Here is a 20,454-nt window from a genome sequence, read left to right on the forward strand (position 1 = left end):
GAATCTATTATGAGGTGACTTGACTGGCTCCCACCAGGTTCTGTTACCCAGAATCCCTTGCAAACTTAAAAATTGTTTAAAAAAACACATTTTCTTCACATTTCTGTGGTGGAAAGTTCTGGAATCTGCGTGGATCCACAAATTTCCACCCACCCGCGTTCCCCAAAGTCTTCGGAGAAAAATGGCACCTTACTTGCAGGGGTAGACCTAGTGCCCGCGACATGAAACGGCGCAAAACGCAACGTGGACACACCACAATTTCACAGTGAAAAATGACCCTTTTTTGGCAAAGTGCCTAGCTGTAGTTTTTTAACCCTATCTCTATCGACACCTAGGGAAACCTACCAAACCTATACACTTTTGAAAACTAGACACCCAGGGGAATCCAGGATGGGGTGACTTGAAAGGCTCCCACCAGGTTCTGTTACCCAGAATCCCTTGCAAACTTAAAAATTGTAAAAAAAAACACATTTTCCTCACATTTCTGTGGTGGAAAGTTCTGGAATCTGCGTGGATCCACACATTTCCACCCACCCCGCGTTCCCCAAAGTCTTCCAAGAAAAATGGTACCTCACTTGCGTGGGTAGGCCTAGTGCCCGCAACAGGAAACGGCGCAAAACGCAACGTGGACACACCACAATTTCACAGTGAAAAATGACCCTTTTTTGGCAAAGTGCCTAAATGTAGTTTTTGAACCCTAGCTCTGCCGGCACCTAGGGAACCTAGCAAACCTATGCATTTTTGAAAACTAGACACCCAGGGAAATCTAGGATGGGGTGACTTGACTGGCTCCCACCAGGTTCTGTTACCCAGAATCCCTTGCAAACCTGAACAATTGTCAAAAAACCCACATTTTCCTCACATTTCTGTGGTGCAAAGTTCTGGAATCTATGTGGATCAACAAATTTCCACCCACCCTGCGTTCCCAAAGTCTTCCGAGAAAAATGGTACCTTACTTGCGGGGGTAGGCCTAGTGCCCGTGACATGAAATGGCGCAAAACGCAACGTGGACACACCACAATTTCAAAGTGACAAATAACCATTTTTGGCAAAGTGCCTAGCTGTAGTTTTTTAACCCTAGCTCTGTCGGCACCTAGGGAAACCTAGAAAACCTATACATTTTTTAAAACTAGACACCCAGGGGAATCAAGGATGGGGTGACTTGACTGCCTCTCACCAGGGTCTGCTACCCAGAATCCCTTGCAAACCTAAAAAATTGTCAAAAAAACACATTTTCCTCACATTTCTGTGGTGGAAAGTTCTGGAATTTGCGTGGATCTACAAATTTCCACCTACCCAGCGTTCCCCAAAGTCTTCCGAGAAAAATGGCACCTCACTTGTGTGGGTAGGCCTAGTGCCTGCGACAGGAAATGGCACAAAACGCAACGTGGACGCACCACAATTTCACTGTGAAAAATGACCCTTTTTTGTCAAAGTGCCTAGCTGTAGTTTTTTTTATCCTAGCTCTGCCGGAACCTAGGGAAACCTTGCAAACCTATAAAAAATGTTAAACTAGACACCAGGGGGATACCAGGGAGGTATAACTGGTGTGGATCCCCCAACGTTTCCTTCCCAGAATCCCCTGCAAACCTCAAATTGAGTTGAAAAAATCACATTCTTGTTTGGGAAAGATTTGGCATCACCGGGCTGACACAAATTTCCTACCACCCAGCATTCCCTCAGTCGTTTGGGAGGCCCAAGTACACACGACAGACAATGGTCCAAAACGTATTGAGGCCTTTTGCAGGTACTTAGGCCTCCCACACGAGTGAGGCACCACTTTTATCGGGAGACCCAGGGGAATGCTGGGTGGTAGGAAATTTGTGTCAGCCGGGTGATGCCAAAACTTTCCCACACAAAAATGTGTGCAAAAAAGTGCTTTTTTCAGCTAGAATTGAGGTTTGCAGGGGATTCGAGGTAAGGAACCGTTGGGGGATCCACGCAAGCCATACCTCACTGGAATTCCCCGGGTGTCTAGTTTTCAGAAATGTGTGGGTTTGGTAGGTTTCCCTAGATGGCTGCCAAGCACGGGTCCAAAAACCCAGGTGACCCCCCTTGCGAAACCAGGTTGTTTTGTGATAGGGAATTTTATTTTTGATGTCACTTCAATACGTTTTGGGCCCTTGCCTGTCGCGGGTACTTGGGCCTCTCACACAAGTGAGGCGCCATACTTATCGGAGGACCTGGAGGAACTCTGGGTGGTCGGAAATTTGTGTCAGCCCGGTGATACCACAACTTTGCCACATAAAAATGTGCAGAAAAAGTGATTTTTTTCAGCTACATTTGAGGTGTGCAGGGGATGCTGGGTAAGAAACCGTTGGGGGATCCACGCAAGCCATACCTCCCTTGAATTTCCTGGGTGTCTCATTTTCAGAAATGTGTGGGTCTGGTAGGTTTCCCTAGCTGGCCACCGAGCAAGGGGCCAAAAACCCCGGTGACCCCCCTTGCAAGACCAGGACGTTTTGTGATAGGCAATTTTTATGTTGCCTCAATACGTTTTGGGCCCTTGCCTGTCGCGGGTACTTGGGCCTCCCACACGAGTGAGGCACCATTTTTATTGGGAGACCTGGGGGAACGCTGGGTGGTAGGAAATTTGTGTCAGCCTGGTGATACCACAACTTTCCCACACAAAAATGTGTGGAAAAAGTGATTTTTTTCACCTAAATTTGAGATGTGCAGGGGATTCTGGGTAAGAAAACATTGGGGGATCCATGCAAGCCATACCTCCATCAAATCCCCTGGGTGTCTAGTTTTCAGAAATGTGAGTTTGGTAGGTTTCCCTAGATGACCGCCGAGCCCGGAGCCAAAAACTCATGGGACCCCCCTTGAAAACCAGGGGCCATATCAACAGCATTAATTACCGCTGACCGCGCTTAGCGTGGTTTTTGTTAATGCCGGCTATCGCTAGAATTTATCGCCATGCTTGCGCTGTATTAACAACGCATTGTGCAATGGCGATATAAATTCCAGCGAAATCGGGGAATTCACCGTTTTGCAGGGAACATTGCTGGTTTTTCAGCGATGTTCCCTGCAAAACTGCGATATGCTTGATGATACGACCCTGTGGTCGTGACACAATAATCCACCTCCCATGTTACACATACATTAGTCAGGATTTTAGCAGACCGTAGTTTTAAAAACTAACGTCTGCTAAAATGCTGTTGGCCACCTTGTAAATATCGCGATGTGCACTTAGCGATATTTCACAAGTCCACCTGTGTGAGGTACGCCCAGTGACGCCCACTTTGCATCTCATTAGAAATGCAGAGCGAGGCATCGGGGAAAAGGCTGCTAACATGCGCTAATGCATGTTAGCATCCCCTTGTAGATAGGGCAATAATATTATCTCCGCTTTTTTGGCTTTTAAACCCAAAAAAGTGGAAATAAGGCCTTTGTTTATATGACCCCAGGTTCGTTTGTGATAGGTAATTTTGATGTCGCCTGACTAGGTTTTGGGCCCTTGCCTGTCGCTGGTACTTGACCCACACGAGTGAGGTACCATTTTTATCGGGAGACCTGGGGGAATGCTGTGTAAAAGGAAATTTGTGGATCCACATAGATTCCAGTACTTTCCCACAACAGAAATATGAGGAAAATGTGATTTTTAAAAACATTTTTTAGGTTTGCAAGGGATTTTGAGTAGCAGAACCTGGTGAGAGCCAGACAAGTCACCCCATCCTGGATTCCCCTTAGTGTCTAGTTTTAAAAAATGTACAGGCTTGCTAGGTATCCCTACGTGCCAGCTGCGCTAGGGCCCAAAATACACAGGTAGGCACATTGCTAACAAAAAGTCGGAGCCTAGTGCGATTTCTGCTGCCCTGGGGAGAATTGTGGAGGGAGGTTTGCCCTGATATGCCCCCCAGGGGGGCAGAAATACTGTGGCTATTTTTTGTGGGGGTGGGGGCATTGGTATGACCATTTTGTGCAGCCCCAAACCCCATGCATAAAAAAAGCCTGCGTAATCACTGGTGCCTAGTAGGCTTTCTGCCCCCCCAGGGGGCAGATCAGGGGCCACTGCCCCCATATGCCCTCCCGGGGGGTGGAAAGACTGGAATTTCTCTGGGGTGGGGTGGGGGTATTGTCATGCCGATTTTGGGCAGCCCCTACCCCTAAATGAATAAAACAAATAAATCGCTGGTTTCTAGTGGGCTTTCTGCCCCCCCGGGGGGCCAGATTGGGGGCTACAGCTCACATCTGCCTCCCAGGGGGCAGAAAGACTGTCATTTTTGTGGGGGGGATAGGGGCATTGGCGTGCCCGTTTCGGGCAGCCCCTCCCTAAAAATCCCTGGCGTTTAGTGGGTTTTCGGCCCCCCGGGGGGGCAGAAAGGCCGTAATGGTGGCAGGGGGTGGGGGCATTGGCGTGCCCATTTCAGGCAGCCCCCACCCTAAAAACAAATCCGCAAAAAAAAATCCCCGGTATCAAGTGGGATTTCTGCCCCCCCGTTAGGCAGAAAGGCTGTAATGGTGGCAGGGGTTGGGTGCATTGGCATGCCCGTTTTGGGCAGCTCCCACCCTAAAACAAATTGTGCAAAACAAGAACCCTGGCATTTAGTGGGTTTTCTGCCTCCACGGAGGGGCAGATTGGGGGCTGCTGCCCCATCTGCCCCCCAGGGGGGGCAGAAAGGCTATAATGGTGGCAGGGGGTGGGGGCATTGGTGTGCCCATTTCGGGCAGCCCCCACCCTAAAAATCATTGTGCAAAAAATTCCCTGGCGTTTAGTGGGCTTTCTGCCCCCTGTTGGGACAAAAAGGCTGTAATGATTGTGGGGTGGGGGTGGTGGGGGCATGGGCTTGCCTGTTTTGGTCAGCCCCACCCTTATTTTTATATTCTGAAAATAAATTCCTGGTGTCTAGTGGGCTTTATGCCCCCCTGGGGGGGCAGATTGGGGGCTGCTGCACCCATCTGCCCCCCGGGGGGGCAAAAAGACTAAATTGTGCCAAATTTCATTGGGGGGAGCAAAGGCCCTTGCCCAAGGGGCCGCTCCCCCCTCCCTGGTGTCTAGTGGGTGGATCCCTGCTTGGGGATCGCCCTCCTGGGGCGATCCCCAAGCAGGGATCCACTAGGGAGGGGTACCATTGGAAAGGGGAGATTCTCCCCTTTGCAACGATACCTCTCCTGTCTTTCTACGTGCTCAGGGGCTAAGGTAGCACCCTGAGCACGTAGAAAGGGAAACTGACTGGCTCATTTCAGTTTCGGTTTCATTGGAATGACGTCAGCGCGACGTGCGCGCCGATCGTCATTTTAGGGAAACCAGCGGGGTGCCTCGGGAGCTGGGAAAGCTCTTCCCCAGCTCCTGAGGCTCTCAGGGTGTAAAGGGAATCCCTCTGGTGCCCGCACCAGAGGGATTTCTGGGGCCATGTGTTATGTCGGCCGGGAGCCGTCATGAGCACACGCCCACCGTGTCTAATGACAGCTCTTGGCCGTCATGAACATGGAAGGGGTTAAGACGCATTCGTGGTTTGGGCTGCATGGTAGAGGCACTCGTGGTTTAGCCATGTGTGCATCTGTCATACTACCCTTCTACAGGGTTGTCAGACATGGTGGCAAAAATCAATACTGGTGCAGCACAAAGATTGCCCACCCTTCACACATCACAAATGTCACAATGACATGAGAAACACATGGTATGAAAGTGTATTCAGCACATGGTTCATGTATGGTTTAGCAAATTAATGTAAGTGTTGCAGTTGACATATTAAAGAGTGTCTTCACTGTAGGATTAGAGAATTTACATACACAAATGTCTTGCTTTAATTAGTGTGATTAATATAGACTTATCTTCATTTACTAGAACTGGTATTCACCATATAGGTGAAATGTGACTATCTAGATATGTGTACTTCATGTGAATAACTTGTAACAAATTGACACTCTGATGAAACACTTCCTTACATATATAGAATGTAATCCTACTCGAAATGATAATCAACTCCTGTAATGTGTGCATTAATTATGCCATATATTTGATTTAAATGTAATTCTCAGTCATAGTTCTCATTGAGTATTATGCTGATTTATTGAAAATTACTTGTAGTGTGAAACATAATGCTTCAGCAACGTATATTCGTTTGTGTTTAAATGTGCACACGCTTATTGAATGTGCACCATTGAAGTTGAGGCTAAACTTAAAATTAGAACTTTTCTGCTAACTCAACATTTCTTGCAGGTATTCACATTTTTTTTTGTATTTTTAATATTTTTAGTATTTTTAGTAGTAACAAAAAATGAATGTGTGTCGTCATGTAACGTAACTGGTGCTATGTAAAGCGCTATGATACCTGATTGGATTCTGGTCAAGTTTGCGCTATATAAAACTCTGCAAAAAAAAAAAAAAAATTTAATCGATGCATTGCTGTAATAGAGCTTGGGGGAGCAGAGGTCTGAGAAAAGGAGCTCGACGGGAGGTACAGGGAGAGACAGAGCTCTAACTGAATGAGCTATTGTCCAAAAGTTGCAACCTATGTGTGGTTTTGGGAAAGAGGGCGTTCCCCTGTCCAGTGTGGGCTAAACTGGAATTGTTGCAGTCTGGAACGTGATGATTCATGGATTTCAATGGACCCGTGATGGTGTGATCGAGGGGTGTCGCCTAATGTACTTTAGACATTACATTATACAGTTCCCAGACCAGAGCCCTTTCTTACTCTGCACAGGTTGCCTTGCAGATGCTTTCCCGATTTCTCACTTACCGTTTTCAAATTCCTGCAGACTCCTTTCCTTGAGTCACTACTTCCTTGAGACACTGCTAGCTTGATGGACTTTGAAGGTTTAATGACCAACACCCTTATGCATCAAGCCAAAATCCAGTCGGTAAAATACCGATTCGTTAATAGCTCCCGGTATTGCGTGAAAAATACCCAATCCCAATGCATCAACCCAAAACCCGAGCAAATAACGATTCGCTAAATAAATAACCTCGAACATACCGAATCGCTAATACCCAAAATGCTAATTTACCGATTCGCTATATACCGAATTAGCAATTACCGAAATCACTATTAGCTCCCGGAAATTGCCAATAGCAAATAACGAATCGCACCCCAATGCAACAAAACTCGCTAATAACGAAAATCCCCAAAATCGCAATTTTGCCAGAGCTAAATAAGGGGAATCAAAACCTGGAGGTAAAGTTCCAAAAAAAAAAAAAAAGGTGAGGATAAATTCTTCCTACATGTGCAAATGATTGAGGCAATCACTAAACCCTTAAATGTGGCCCAGGAGACCCTGTTGGCTCCCACAAAATGGCTGCCCTCTACGTGCTTGCAAGGAGGATGCGGATCAATGCAGCAGGACAGCGCAGGAGAAGGGTCCAGGAGCGAGTGTTCAGACTGCGCATAACCTTGCTCGGCCAGAATGAGGACGAGGTGTACCAGAAGTATCGCCTCAATCGCGCTATGATCATGCGCCTGATTGCAGACCTGGAACCATTACTGCAGCACCAGACACACAGGACAAATGCTATCCCTGCGCACGTTCAGGTCCTATGCAGCCTGCACCTACTGGCCTCAGGGAGTTTCCAGGGGGTAATTGCGGTGGCCGGAGGTGTTTCGCAAAGCGCACTGTCACGCTTCTTCAAGAAATTCCTAGATGCCATGCTGACAATGCTCCACACACACATCAGCTTCCCCACAACCCCACAGCAGTTGGACCGCACCAAACAGGCATTCTACCAGGTGGCCCAATTTCCACATGTGATTGGATGCATCGACTGCACGCATATCCCCATATGTCCTCCGTCAGCAAATGAGTACCTATTCCGGAACCGCAAGTCATACCACTCGATCAACGTGCAGGTTGTGTGCGATGCCAACAACATCATAACGGACCTAGTGGCACAATTCCCAGGGAGCACACACGACTCATACATCTTCCGCAACAGTGGAATGCACAGGCGACTAATCAATGGGGAATTCGGAGAGGGACTCCTGTTAGGTACGTAGAAATACGCTTCCCCACACCAACACCACACATGTATGTACATCACCAATGCTAAGTCTATGCTTCTATCTTCTAGGTGACAGTGCTTACGCCCTGCGGGAATACATACTCACCCCATACCTAAATCCAGCAACCCCGCAGGAACATCGCTACAACGCTGCACACATCAGCACGAGGAATGTGATAGAGCGGACTTTTGGGATTCTCAAGAGCCGCTTCCGTATCCTCCACAAGACTGGCGGCGCCATGCTATACCAACCAGACACATGCTGTCGAATAATTGCTGTATGTGCAATGCTGCACAACATTGCCACCAGAAGGGGGATACCCATGGAGGTGGACAGGGATGACGACCACCAGGCTGACCAACCACCCGCCCAACGACGACCGGCACACATCCCAAACACAGCAGAGGGCCATAGGAGGCAGACATACATAATGCAAAATCATTTTTGACCCTGGGTAAAATGAGACATTACAAGTTGGTGTTGGGTGCAACTGTTTAATGCACAGTAGCACTGAGGATTGTGCAACAGAACTAGCATTGTGAATCATGCTCCGATTGCATACATGTAAATAAAAGTTGCCTTAAAGTCAGGCCTGTGCAAACACAATAATTGGATGGCCATGGTTGCTCCACCATGGACCTGCAGCATGTCCAAATTTCTAGTGGCGCTTGCCACGTACACCAAGCCTACGCTCAGGTGCATCCAAAGCCTCACCACGGCCTGTCCCCGTGGAGGCACGCGAACTGCGGCGCCTGGTGCTGGCCTCTGCCAGTGACACGCTGCTGACACTGGAGGCAGCCTCACTGGTGTCATCCCCTCCCAATGCTGCAGCACTGCATGTGCTGCTCTGAAGTTGTTCCACAGCAGTGGTGATGTGTCCCAGTGACTTGGCCACATCACCGCAGAAGTGCCCAAGGTCCACCTGCAGGGAGACTGTGCGGCGTGCCAACACAGCGGTGCAGTTGCTGTGCCGTTGTATGGCCTTGGTAGCGGCGGCGGAACGCAACATTAGCTGCCGGTTACTCCTCCTCTGGGACTCATGGCCCTCCCTGATGGCACGGGTGAGCTCACGTACCTCCTCCCTGAGCTGAGCATTGCCATCAGCAACCGCAGTGGTCTGGTCCCTGACCGCCGTGCCCATGTCCCTGACCGTGGAGCCCATGTCGGTGACTGCTGCAGTCATGGCGCGCATCTCCCTCGCTAGGCGCACGATATTGCAGCTGATGCTAGCCACATGTCTTCCCTGCAGGTTCTGTGTACGCAGCATCCTCTCCTCGATTGCAGAGGTTGTTGGGACATCCTGGTCTGCTGAGGAGACGGAACTGCGACGGGCCCTGTGACGCCGTGCGTGTCTTGAGCCTCCAGGTGGTGCAGCAGGTGGTGTGGATGTGCGCTGCGTGGGTGCCAATTGCGGGGGGGGGGGGTTGCCATCTCCTGCAAGGGCGCAACTTGGTGCCTGTGCCTCTGCGGTATTGTGGCTGTACTAGCTGCAGGCTGTTTTGCTGGTGGCGTTGCTTGTGGCACAGGTGCTGGTGCCTTGGCTTGTGGCACTGGTGCTGGTGCCGTTGATTGTGGCGCTGGTGGAGGTGGTGCTGGTGGGGTGGCAGGTGTTGGCGGTGCGTGCGCATCCTGCGCTGTCTCCTGGTCTGACTCCACGGGTGTCTCAGAAATGATCAGCTGGTCGCTGTCGTCAGAGTCCCCAGGTGATGCATCTGTGTGTGAAACAGTGCATGATTAGTGGGATGATTACACCTACATAGTGTTGTACCCATTAATGTCCCTCTGTGGTCCAACAAATGAACAGTCTACAGCCATGTACAAAATATGTGGTGTATGCTCATAGGATTTACGCCTGTACATGCACTCTGGGCTGACTAGACTACAACTCCCAAGATGCAGTAGTGTCATGTGTGGAGCAGTCTGTGCCAGAGCTGCAGACACAGTGAGATTGGGCTGGGGGCATGGGTATGGATTTACGCTATGCTGGGTGTGGCACAGGCATGCATCTTACCTTGGGCACTTGTGGCTGCGCCGGACGTGTCCATCTGGGTCACCCCCACGACGGCTTCCCGCTCTATCGTCCCTTCCACAAGGTCCTCCAGGGCTGTGTTGGATGGTGCAGTGGATGTTCCGCCTCCAGTCCTTCTTGCCTCCCGGAGCCTCTCAGCAATCCTCTCTTTGGCGCGCTTCCGCAGGTCATACCACCGTTTTTTAAGGTCGTCGATGCTGCGGGTAGTGACGCCAACCGCATTGACCCTCTCACGGATGCGCTGCCAGATGCGCCGCTTCTCTGTCTCAGGCACCTTGAGGGACAGCTTGCCAAAGAGGCGGTCGTGTTTGCTGGACACTCCCTCGATGAGGTACTCCAGCTCCCTGTCCGAAAACTTCTTCTTGCGCTTGCGTGCAGATTCTGCGCTGGATGGCACTTCCTGCGACATGATGGATGTCTGATGTGAATGGCAGAATCTGTGTGGCCTCACTCTGCACAGCCTGTCCTTCTTTCCAGCTCCTGTCTGCTCCTCTGTCGAGGCTATGTGGGTGGGGCAGCAGTATTTCCTGGTTGGTGATGTCATCAGCCCGTTCCCGGAGCGACGCGGCAATTTGCGATTTCGCTATTACCGATTCCGTAATAGCTAACTCGGTATTACCGAACTCGCTATTAGCCAAATCGGTATTACCGAACTCGCTATTTGCTAGTGAGGCCGTTTGCGTGCCCCGCTATTAAGGAATCGGTAAATTTAGCGATTTTTAAGGAATCGCTAAATTTCACCGAATCTGTTGATGCATGCCAATTACCGATTCCTTAATGGCGATTCCTTATTTTTCGCTATTAAGGAATCGGTATTAGTTTGGTTGATGCATATGCCCCCAAATGCTTTTCCTGATTTTTGCTCAAATGTGGCTTAGACCGGCACTTGATCGTGACACATAGAAGTCTTTAAACCGAGCTTCTTAAATGCTAGCATTTCTAATTAATTTCTGTTGTCCTGACCTGATTTACTTTAAGGAGTTTCTCTGATTTTAGAACCATTTTTCCGCAAGCCATCCTCTGGACTCTAAATTCTAGATCACTAATGTACAGGAGAGAGAGCCTTAGATTCTTCACAGAGCATCAGCTCTTAATGTTATTTTTCTTCATCGCAGTTACAGAACTACGTGTGTGTTTGGTACTAATTTGCCTTAATTTCTTTTGGAGTCTGGGATCCCTGTTGTTATTTTGTATCTTTATAGCATGGTGTGGAGAGCTGTTTGTTTGAATTTGACTATTAACCTTTAATAGAACATTTGAACTTGGTTACCGATTCCTGGTCCTCATTGTGCAACCAAATGGATGCACTGTTAATTGAAATTTGATTGACTGTTAATGCTAGCTCTTGTCACCTCCCAGATGGACATAAAGATCCATTGGAGGACCGATGATAAGAAAGCGGGCCCAGAAAATTCTGGACCAATACCAATGAGCAGCCTGTTCATCCCTTGCCTTGAGCACCTGGAACCACTCTGATTAGAACAATTCACATGGCTAGCCGGCTCCATTTCATCTGCCTCCCCCTTGACCGTATTCCACTCAATCAATGAGAAGAGGCCATTGCTGAACTTTCTCCTCCTTTGTGGGGAGTTTGTAATGGCTCTTTATCAAATGCATATGTTCCATCACAGTGGAAACAAGTGCTGACAGTACCTCAGGTGAAAAGACCTCATGTGGATCAAGATGTCCTTTCCAATTTCAGGTCGATTTCCCTGTGGCCTTTCCCCACTCTGCTATCAGTGCTGGATGATCTGCGTCTGTTGGAAGTGCCCACAGCAATCATGCTATTAAACCTGTTTGCGGCATTTGACACAGTATCCCATTCCATATTGTTAACTAGACTGCAGTAGATTGGAGTCAGTGACAGGTCATGTCAGTGGTGCAAGTCCTACCTGGAGGAAAGGTGCTAAGCGGTCCCCCTGCTTCCATTTATGTCAGAATTTAGACCACTAAATCACGGCATGCCTCAGGGGTTGCCTTAAATCCAGCCCTCTTTAATATCTATGTTCATCCATTGCCTCAATTACTTAGATCTTTTGGCATTAACTTAATGGACTACACAGACAATACACAACTAATCGCCTCCATGGACAGGGTGTGTGCAGCTCCCTCTGAGTCTTTCCATCAGTACGTGTCAGCTGTTTGATATTGGCTTCATTATACCACATTGAAGTTAAACTCAGACAAGACTCAGGTACTTTGGATGGATTAACCTCAACTGATGCCATTTTCTAAAAGACTCTCTGGCTCATGCTAAGATGATGAAAAACTGAGGCTTTATTTGGAGTCAGAATTATCATTAGGAAAGCAGGTTAACCATTTAGCTTCCTTACGCTTTCACCTGCTGAGGATACGTAGGAAGATTTGACCACTCTTACCTAGAGCCACCCATCGACTCATGATCCAGGCCATCTTAAGTCACCTGGATAACTGCCACTCCTTGTTTCTGTGTTTGTCTGTGGGACTCACAAAATGGATGCAGAGGATACAAAGTGTTTCAGCAAAACTGGCTTTGTGCCTACCATGCTACTCCTCTCCCTCTTCAGCTTTAAAACCCTTACACCGGCTTCCAGTGGATAAAAGAATCATCTTTAAATCCCCTTGTCACGTTTTTAGAGCTGTACATAGGGAAGGCCCCTCTGACCTAAGAACTAAATATAACACTTAAGTCCCTGCTCACTTGTTACCTACTATTCCTATTCCGAGATTTGCACGGATCTGCGGAGGGGGAAGGTCTTTTTTAGAAGCAGCAGCTAAACTTTGCCATGATCTCCCTCTCACTCTGTCTAAAACTCAAGATGAGCTGCTATTCAGCAAAGAGCTAAAGACATGGGGGCAGATTTACAAGCCCCTTGCGCCTCTTTGCGCCGCCATTGCGTCACTTTTTTTGACTCATTGGCGGTGCAAACAATGCGCCCTATTTACAATGTGACGCATCTATGGAGATGCGTCACGTTGTAAAGCCCAGAGTCACATTATACCTGCGTCAGGCGTAAGGAGTGACGCAGTGTAGTGGGAATAGGCCACAAAATGCATTGCTAGAGTTGCATCGTGCTTGCGACACGGCTCCAGCAATGCGTGACTTTTGCCCCACTAGATGCATCAGAATTTCTGACGCATCTGTCAAGCCCATTGGAACTGAGCCACTAGCAGTTTGTGGTCTGGTGCAATGAGAAAAGGATGTCCTTAGAGATAAGAACATGCTGGCAACTCCAGGGCGCTACAGTCTTCCTTTTTCTCTGTAGAAGTATCTGTTCAGTCTCAGTCACTGCTCAGCTGGCATATGTGACGGGACATGGGCTAAAAAAAGTGCAAAGAGCATGCAGTGGCAGCCAAAATCTCAGAGATTGGTGCCTTTTCTATGGTTTTACCATATCATATTTGTTTCCCACATAATAACTGTTTGTTTTCACTCTACTCTTCCTCTTACTATGGCCCCCAGAGACACTCAGTGCATTATCAATACCTTCCCTCCGTGGCTTTACGATGCTTAACAAATTCGGCATGAAGTGCCTGCGTTTCCGGTTTTGTGACTTTCTGGTACTGATTGAAGCATTTGTCTTTTTAATGCTCGCCACCTTCCGATGGTTGGCCTTGAAATTGTCAACTATTGACACATATCCAAAGAACTCTAGATGAGGTTTAACTCTTATTTGTCTGTGGGACATGGCAAGACCTGTACTTGTAGCTGTTAGAAAGCGAATGTTTGACTCTCCTGGTAATCCTGTTTATTTGTGGTACATGAGAATATCATCACTCACTTTGAGGACTCCTGGGAGCGTACATGTTAAATGACGGTTGCCTCTATCAATTCTCACCATTAAGAGGGATTTACAACAAATTATTTTTCATTTAGGACATGTAAACTGGTTAAATCGAAAAATGTAAGAATACATACTGCATCGTAAAAGCATGCAGAAGAGTTTTGGAACATGGAACCGTGAAAATGTAGAAAGAGAGAGAAACAATGGTAATGTATTTATGCATCTTTATGTGCTTGAGAAACTAAATAAAGTTAACATAGAAAATTTACTGACAGTAACTTTCAAAATGTAGCAAATGAAAATAATGCCTGCATAATAAAACAATAATATGAAGATTCACAGTTTCCTTTAGTATTGTTTGATAAAAACATGCATTTTAGTATTACACATAAATAAATTTTACGAACAATGTAAAAAATGCAAATGATTAAATGATTTTTGTTGTTGTTAGTGCTTCATATTGATATATATACATAAATATATATATATACATATATCATATTTACAGAAGAATGATGATTGAACTTCATTAAGCAGACAAAATGCAATTAATAATGTGTGTTTTATATTATTCATAATGTGGTAATGATTCAGCGAAAATTCATGTAGGCCTTAGGTACTTTTTTCTTTTTCCTGCTCAAAAGGCAAAATCTAGTTGAAGTAGTTATTTTAGACGCTCCGAGAGCTTTTCTTGAAGTTTTTTTACTGTGCTCTAGGATCGTGGACTCACTTTTGATTCAGCAACACTTTTGACAGAAATGTATCCATAACATTTCCCAAACCAGAGAGAGCGTCTGGGAACAGACAGACTGTGAGCAAAGTGAAGTTTCTTACTTTCGATATAATATAATTGAATTTGATGATTTTGCAAAAGGATTATTTAATACTTCCGGATTTTTTAGTGAGGTATTAATTACACCAAGAGCAGCCCACTGTGGACAACCAATGGAAACTTTGTGGGTGTAAACCGTAAAGTTTTGGAAGTATAATTGCCCCTTGGAGGAGGAGTCGGGGCTGGCTGTCATTTTCTATTTTCCCTGCCTGGCATGCTGTCAAACTGAACTCTGATTTCCCTTTGATGCCAAACTATTGAACTGAACTTTCCTGACTGACTCGAACCTGCTGGTAAAGTTTACAGGAAATAATCTTTCGGCTGAAGAGTTACTGACTCCTTTCGGTGGTACGCTGTGCTTCAGTTCTGGATATTGGGTTTGTATGATCTAAATGCTGAATCTTGATTTTTCCCATGTTTCTCTCTCATTTTTTTCCTAGGCAACGTACACACATTTTCTTTTACTGAATCTGTATGGCATTGTGTGGCTAATTGTACTAATTGACTGTTATTAAATCTAATTATGAAATGCAATTTTCATGGTTCCTGACCATTCAAATTGAGGCTTTAGATAAATGATTTACATGAGCAAACTTTATCGTATTGGTGTCATTCTTTTTTTTAACATTTTTATTCAACAGATACACAGGATACAGCAGATTCGCCATAATCATTTCAACTGTGGAAGAAACTTTCCTAGATATTTGTATAAAGTGACAAAGTGCATATATGGTATAATTTCAAGAAGTGTTAAATGTATCCATCAAGCATTCAATACAATTTATGCCGTAATAAAACCCAAATAACGATTTTACTTCTAATACTAAGATATACTTCAGCTACTAATTAATATACAACCCTTTCATCATTATTATTTCAGCAATGCATTGAATCCTACATATGGGCAGAAAGTGAGGATGTGAAAACGTGCAAATGTCCGATATATTCCCAGTAAAGTGAAAAGATGTGAAATTTAGCAGCTGTCCTTTCTATACAATATGTACTAGAAAGTTCTTACATGCGCAAAGATATGTTTTGTTCAGCAGCGAATCATAAGGTAAAGTTCTCGATCTCCAACATAAATTGCCAAGAAGCGGCAAATCTTTGGAGACCCCCTAACCCTTCTAGCATATGCTTTCTCAAATTTTTGAGTTAGAATCATTTTGTTATAGCATTCCTAAAAAGTTGCCACTCTGTTAGTCTTCGAGTTCTGCAGGATCAAGGAGCGAGCAACTAAACAGCATATAGTTATAAAAATATCAGCGCCTTTTCTCAATAATTGACTTTGCCTTTGAGTACTGAACCCAAAGAGTGCCACACCTGCATCGGAGTCCATCTGTATATTCAACTACCTCCTTAAGGCATCACATACTTGTTCCCAAAACAGCATAATCCCGGGTCAGGTAAAAAAAATATAAAGTCCCTTCCCTAACTGTTTACAACAAAAGCAGTGATCTTCCAACTCTGGATACATTTTTTGAAGGGCTTTAGGGTATAATATGTCATTCATTGAGCTAAAAAATACATTCTTTTGAAATTTGAGGCTCTTAAAGCCTTATTCCTGAATTTTGAGATCGCCTGCCATTCTGCCCCAGAGAAAGTACCCTAAGGGGCCGATTCCGATGGCCGGTCGGACAGCTGTCCGTAGCCTTACCGTGCGACCGACACGTACCGGGAGCCAGTCCGTCCTGTATAGGAAGTGCGATGCGCATAACTGCCAAAAACACGACCTACACGTAGGCTGTGAATCAAGCCCCATTCTCCGTCCGAGCCGTGACTCAGAAAGAGGAACCGTGTCACCCGGAAGCAGTATCCATAGCAGTTCCGGCATGACAAGTATGATGCCTACTTCCTACTCGCCAGACGTGTTGTCACGTACGGTACGTCACAGCATCCGGAAAACAAGCATATCAGCTACGATTCGTGCCACAAATACATACACGGCTACGAGACAGACCAGCTTGCAGCGGTTACGAGACGGAGCAACAAGCAGCGTGTACGACACAAACACAACATCAATCCCATCGCGCAGGTCATACCAGTACTCTACATCTATGACCGGATCAGGGATCGATGCCGCAGGCGGTAAGTCAGACACCTGCCACATAAACAAACGACACGTACCTGCAACATGGCACACACACACACACTAACAACAGGCCACCATAGGGGTTGCATGGCCAGCACCCCTGCCACCCCCACCCATAGGGACTATGTTGCCCATCACCCCTGCCACCCCCAGTCACAGGGCTTATGTTGCCCATCACCCCTGCACCCCCACTCACAGGGACTTTGTTGCCCATCACCCCTGCCACCCCCACTCACAGGGGACCTGTTGCTCATCACTACTGCCACCCCCACCCATAGGGACTATGTTGTCCATCACCCCTGCCACCCCCACCCATAGTGCTTATGTTGCCCATCACCCCTGCCACCCCCACTCACAGGGCTTATGTTGCCCATCACCCCTGCCCCCCCACTCACAGGGGACCTGTTGCCCATCACCCCTGCCACCCCCACTCACAGGGACTATGTTGCCCATCACCCCTGCCACCCCCACTCACATGGCTTATGTTGCCCATCACCCCTGCCACCCACACCCATAGTGCTTATGTTGCCCATCATCCCTGCCACCCCCACTCACAGGGCTTATGTTGCCCATCACCCCTGCCACCCACACCCTTAGTGCTTATGCTGCCCATCAACCCTGCCACCCCTACTCACAGGGCTTATGTTGCCCATCACCCCTGCCACCCCTACTTACAGGGGACCTGTTGCCCATCACCCCTGCTGCCCCCACACACAGGGACTATGTTGCCCATCACCCCTGCCACCCCCACTCACAGGGCTTATGTTGCTCATCACCCCTGCCACCCACACCCATAGTGCTTATGTTGCCCATCACCCCTGCCACCCCCAGCCATAGGATGGGTGATGCGCAACACATCCAGCATATGCAAACATCAGGTATGTCCGCAAAATACATCCCCCATGCCATCATGACAACAGTGTGTAGTCTGTGACAAATGCCCACAACAGTGATTATGGCTATGAGCATACAATGTAAGTAACAGCACATGTGTGACCAACACATGAGTGTGACATACACATGGCAAGCATCACCATAGCACTGTGGCAATGTAAAAAGAACACCCCCTCACTGTGTACAGCAGAAGATAAGTGGGGGCTCATAAAATGCAGCAGATGTCGAGCATTGTGGTGATGGGGACCAAACCCCCCTCAACACAGTGACCAAAAGGTAAGTGTCATCATGGTCAAAGCTGCAAATAACAAACAGCATGTATGATCCCTGCTCCCAACACATCAAACACTTCTGGGGCAAACTAGTGGTTGTGTCCCATACACACAGAGATGTGGTGAGGCTAACAGTGCTCTGAAAACATAACACTCTCCGCCATGTGCAGACAAGCACAACACATGGGGGCTGACAATGCACCCAGCGTACAATGACACAACAGCAGAAGTGAGCATCACCAAGCATGCACACATCTCGAAAATAGACACACCAATCAAAACAACATGTGTAGACTGTAGGTGTCAGCTCACAAACTCACATTCCATGCCAGCAATGGCACCCAACAACGAGGATGAATGTGCACAATGATGTGAAATGACTCCCAGGGACAGCAGGGAAAATCACAGAAACAGCATCCAGACCAAGGCCCACAACAGCAATAACAATGCACTGGTGCAGATGCACAAACAGGCAAACTCACACTGCACATCGGACACAACATGTGTGTGTGTGTGTCACAGTATCCCCAGGCAACTACACAACACATGAGGGGGGCTGAACCACAGTGACACAGATGTGGACACAGTGCCATACAAAAGTAAACCATCATTGGGACACCCTCAGTGGGCAATCAGGCATTGGGAGATAAGAGGAAGCACAACAGACACATGTGACACAAGCTGGAATGAACACAAACTAACACAGCAAGAGACTGACACACAACACCACTACCCCCAGGGAACAGACAGTGGGGTGACACAAGCATGCATGACACCTCCACTGTGATGACAAAGGCAGATGTCGTACAAACTGGGAAACCCAGACATGTGTCCTGTGCCACAAATGTACATCACACATACACAAACACAAAACACTCAGCATGGCCCCACATCCATGGACAAATGGGAGCGAGGGGACCATCCATGCAAACATTCACATCAGTCAACCATCAACACCACACACCTAAACTGCAACAATGTGTATCTGTGAAGTCCACATGGACAGGTGACATTGCACATGCACCCATGACAAACACAGGAATGTTGCCAGGAACTAAGGTGCACACACACATCACACAAGGACTGTTTACAACCCTGGGGAGTGACAGACACACTGCACAGTATGTGGTACATGGCCATGACCTCAAAGATCATGTAACCTTCAGAATCCCTGCCACAGTCCCAGGACTATGCAGATGCCAAGGAGGAACACAAAGCACCCATGCTGACACCTGCCAGCATCGCTGCCGTGAACCCGACAAGTGGGAGCAGTCACACACACATACAAATGTCTCAATCACTGAAAACTACCACCTAGGTACAACTACATGATATTGCGAACAAACAAGTGCCTTGAGGAACCCTGAATGTGTCCCATCTGTGCCTGACAACATCATCACCACTCAGAACTGAAAAATCACAATGATGATACACCAATTAACAGTAGTGTGTCATGCACCCACACATCTGGTAGCCCATTGGAAAAGTAGTGGGAAGAACCCAGTATCACTCAGCAAGCATCAACAACAGGAACATATCAAGGGAACCCTGTCTGTGTATGAACAGGAATGTGGACACACACACATGCACATACAACACACACCATGGGCCCAGGCCATGTCACTGGACAACACACTAACTTGAGGGGACACAACTCCTGTGGGAGCCCAGCTGTGCCAAACATATTCACCGCAAGTCCCACTCATGTCTGCAGAACACGTGGTCAGTCAGCCATCAGTTACCACACAATGAAGGCTCAGGTCACAACAGCCTGGGTAAGGGAGTCTCCCCTAAGTCAGCTGCACATACCCAAAACATATGTCTAGCAAGTTGCCCAGAGGACCCAGTTGCTCCTATTACAATGATTCCCACACCTGTAGGGCCAGTAGTGATGAGCACGAAGTATGTTGAAGTGACAATTTGGACAATGGTAAGCACATCATATGTGCAGGGGTGCAAGCCACAGATGTGACCATGCCAATGAAATGCTCACAGGGAGATGTACACAAATAGTTGATCCAGACACACCCAGGTAGCTGCAAAGGATGACATGGATACCCACCAGAATAGGATACATATCTCATGGACCACAGGGAGTACCTCACTTCAACACATCAGTATGCAACATTGTAAACCAAGCATTACAGGTGCAAGGGCATGTAAAACAACATCAACATGATGTACAGCTAACTCAAGTTCACAGGGACAAAGTAAAAAGCTTTATTCAGCATATGAAAAGTGAAACGTCTGTTCCAACAAAAGGCCAATGGCCAGTCCATGTCCAAATGGCAAGGAGTGAACTAGAGTCACAAATTCAGTATATGAAATGCTAAACGTCTGTGCAACCAAAAGGACAATGGCCAGTCCATGTCCAAACGGTCATCCCCTCGGAGGGGAATACATGGGGGCAGGCCAGGCACCGCAGGGACAGGTTCAGGGCGCAGCAGAAGGAGGCAATGAAGAGGTGGGGGATGCAGGCGAGACACTTGCAACTGCAGTGGAGCTGACTGAAGTGGTGGGTGCTGTCACAACTGTGGGGCACAAGTCAGATGGTGTGGGTGCCAGCACAACTCCAGTGGGCAGGTCAGATGGAGTGGATTGGCTCACCACTGCAGTGACCAAGTCAGATGG

Source organism: Triturus cristatus, chromosome 1_2 (genome assembly GCF_964204655.1).
Source record: "Triturus cristatus chromosome 1_2, aTriCri1.1, whole genome shotgun sequence".
Classification (NCBI taxonomy): Eukaryota; Metazoa; Chordata; class Amphibia; order Caudata; family Salamandridae; genus Triturus; species Triturus cristatus.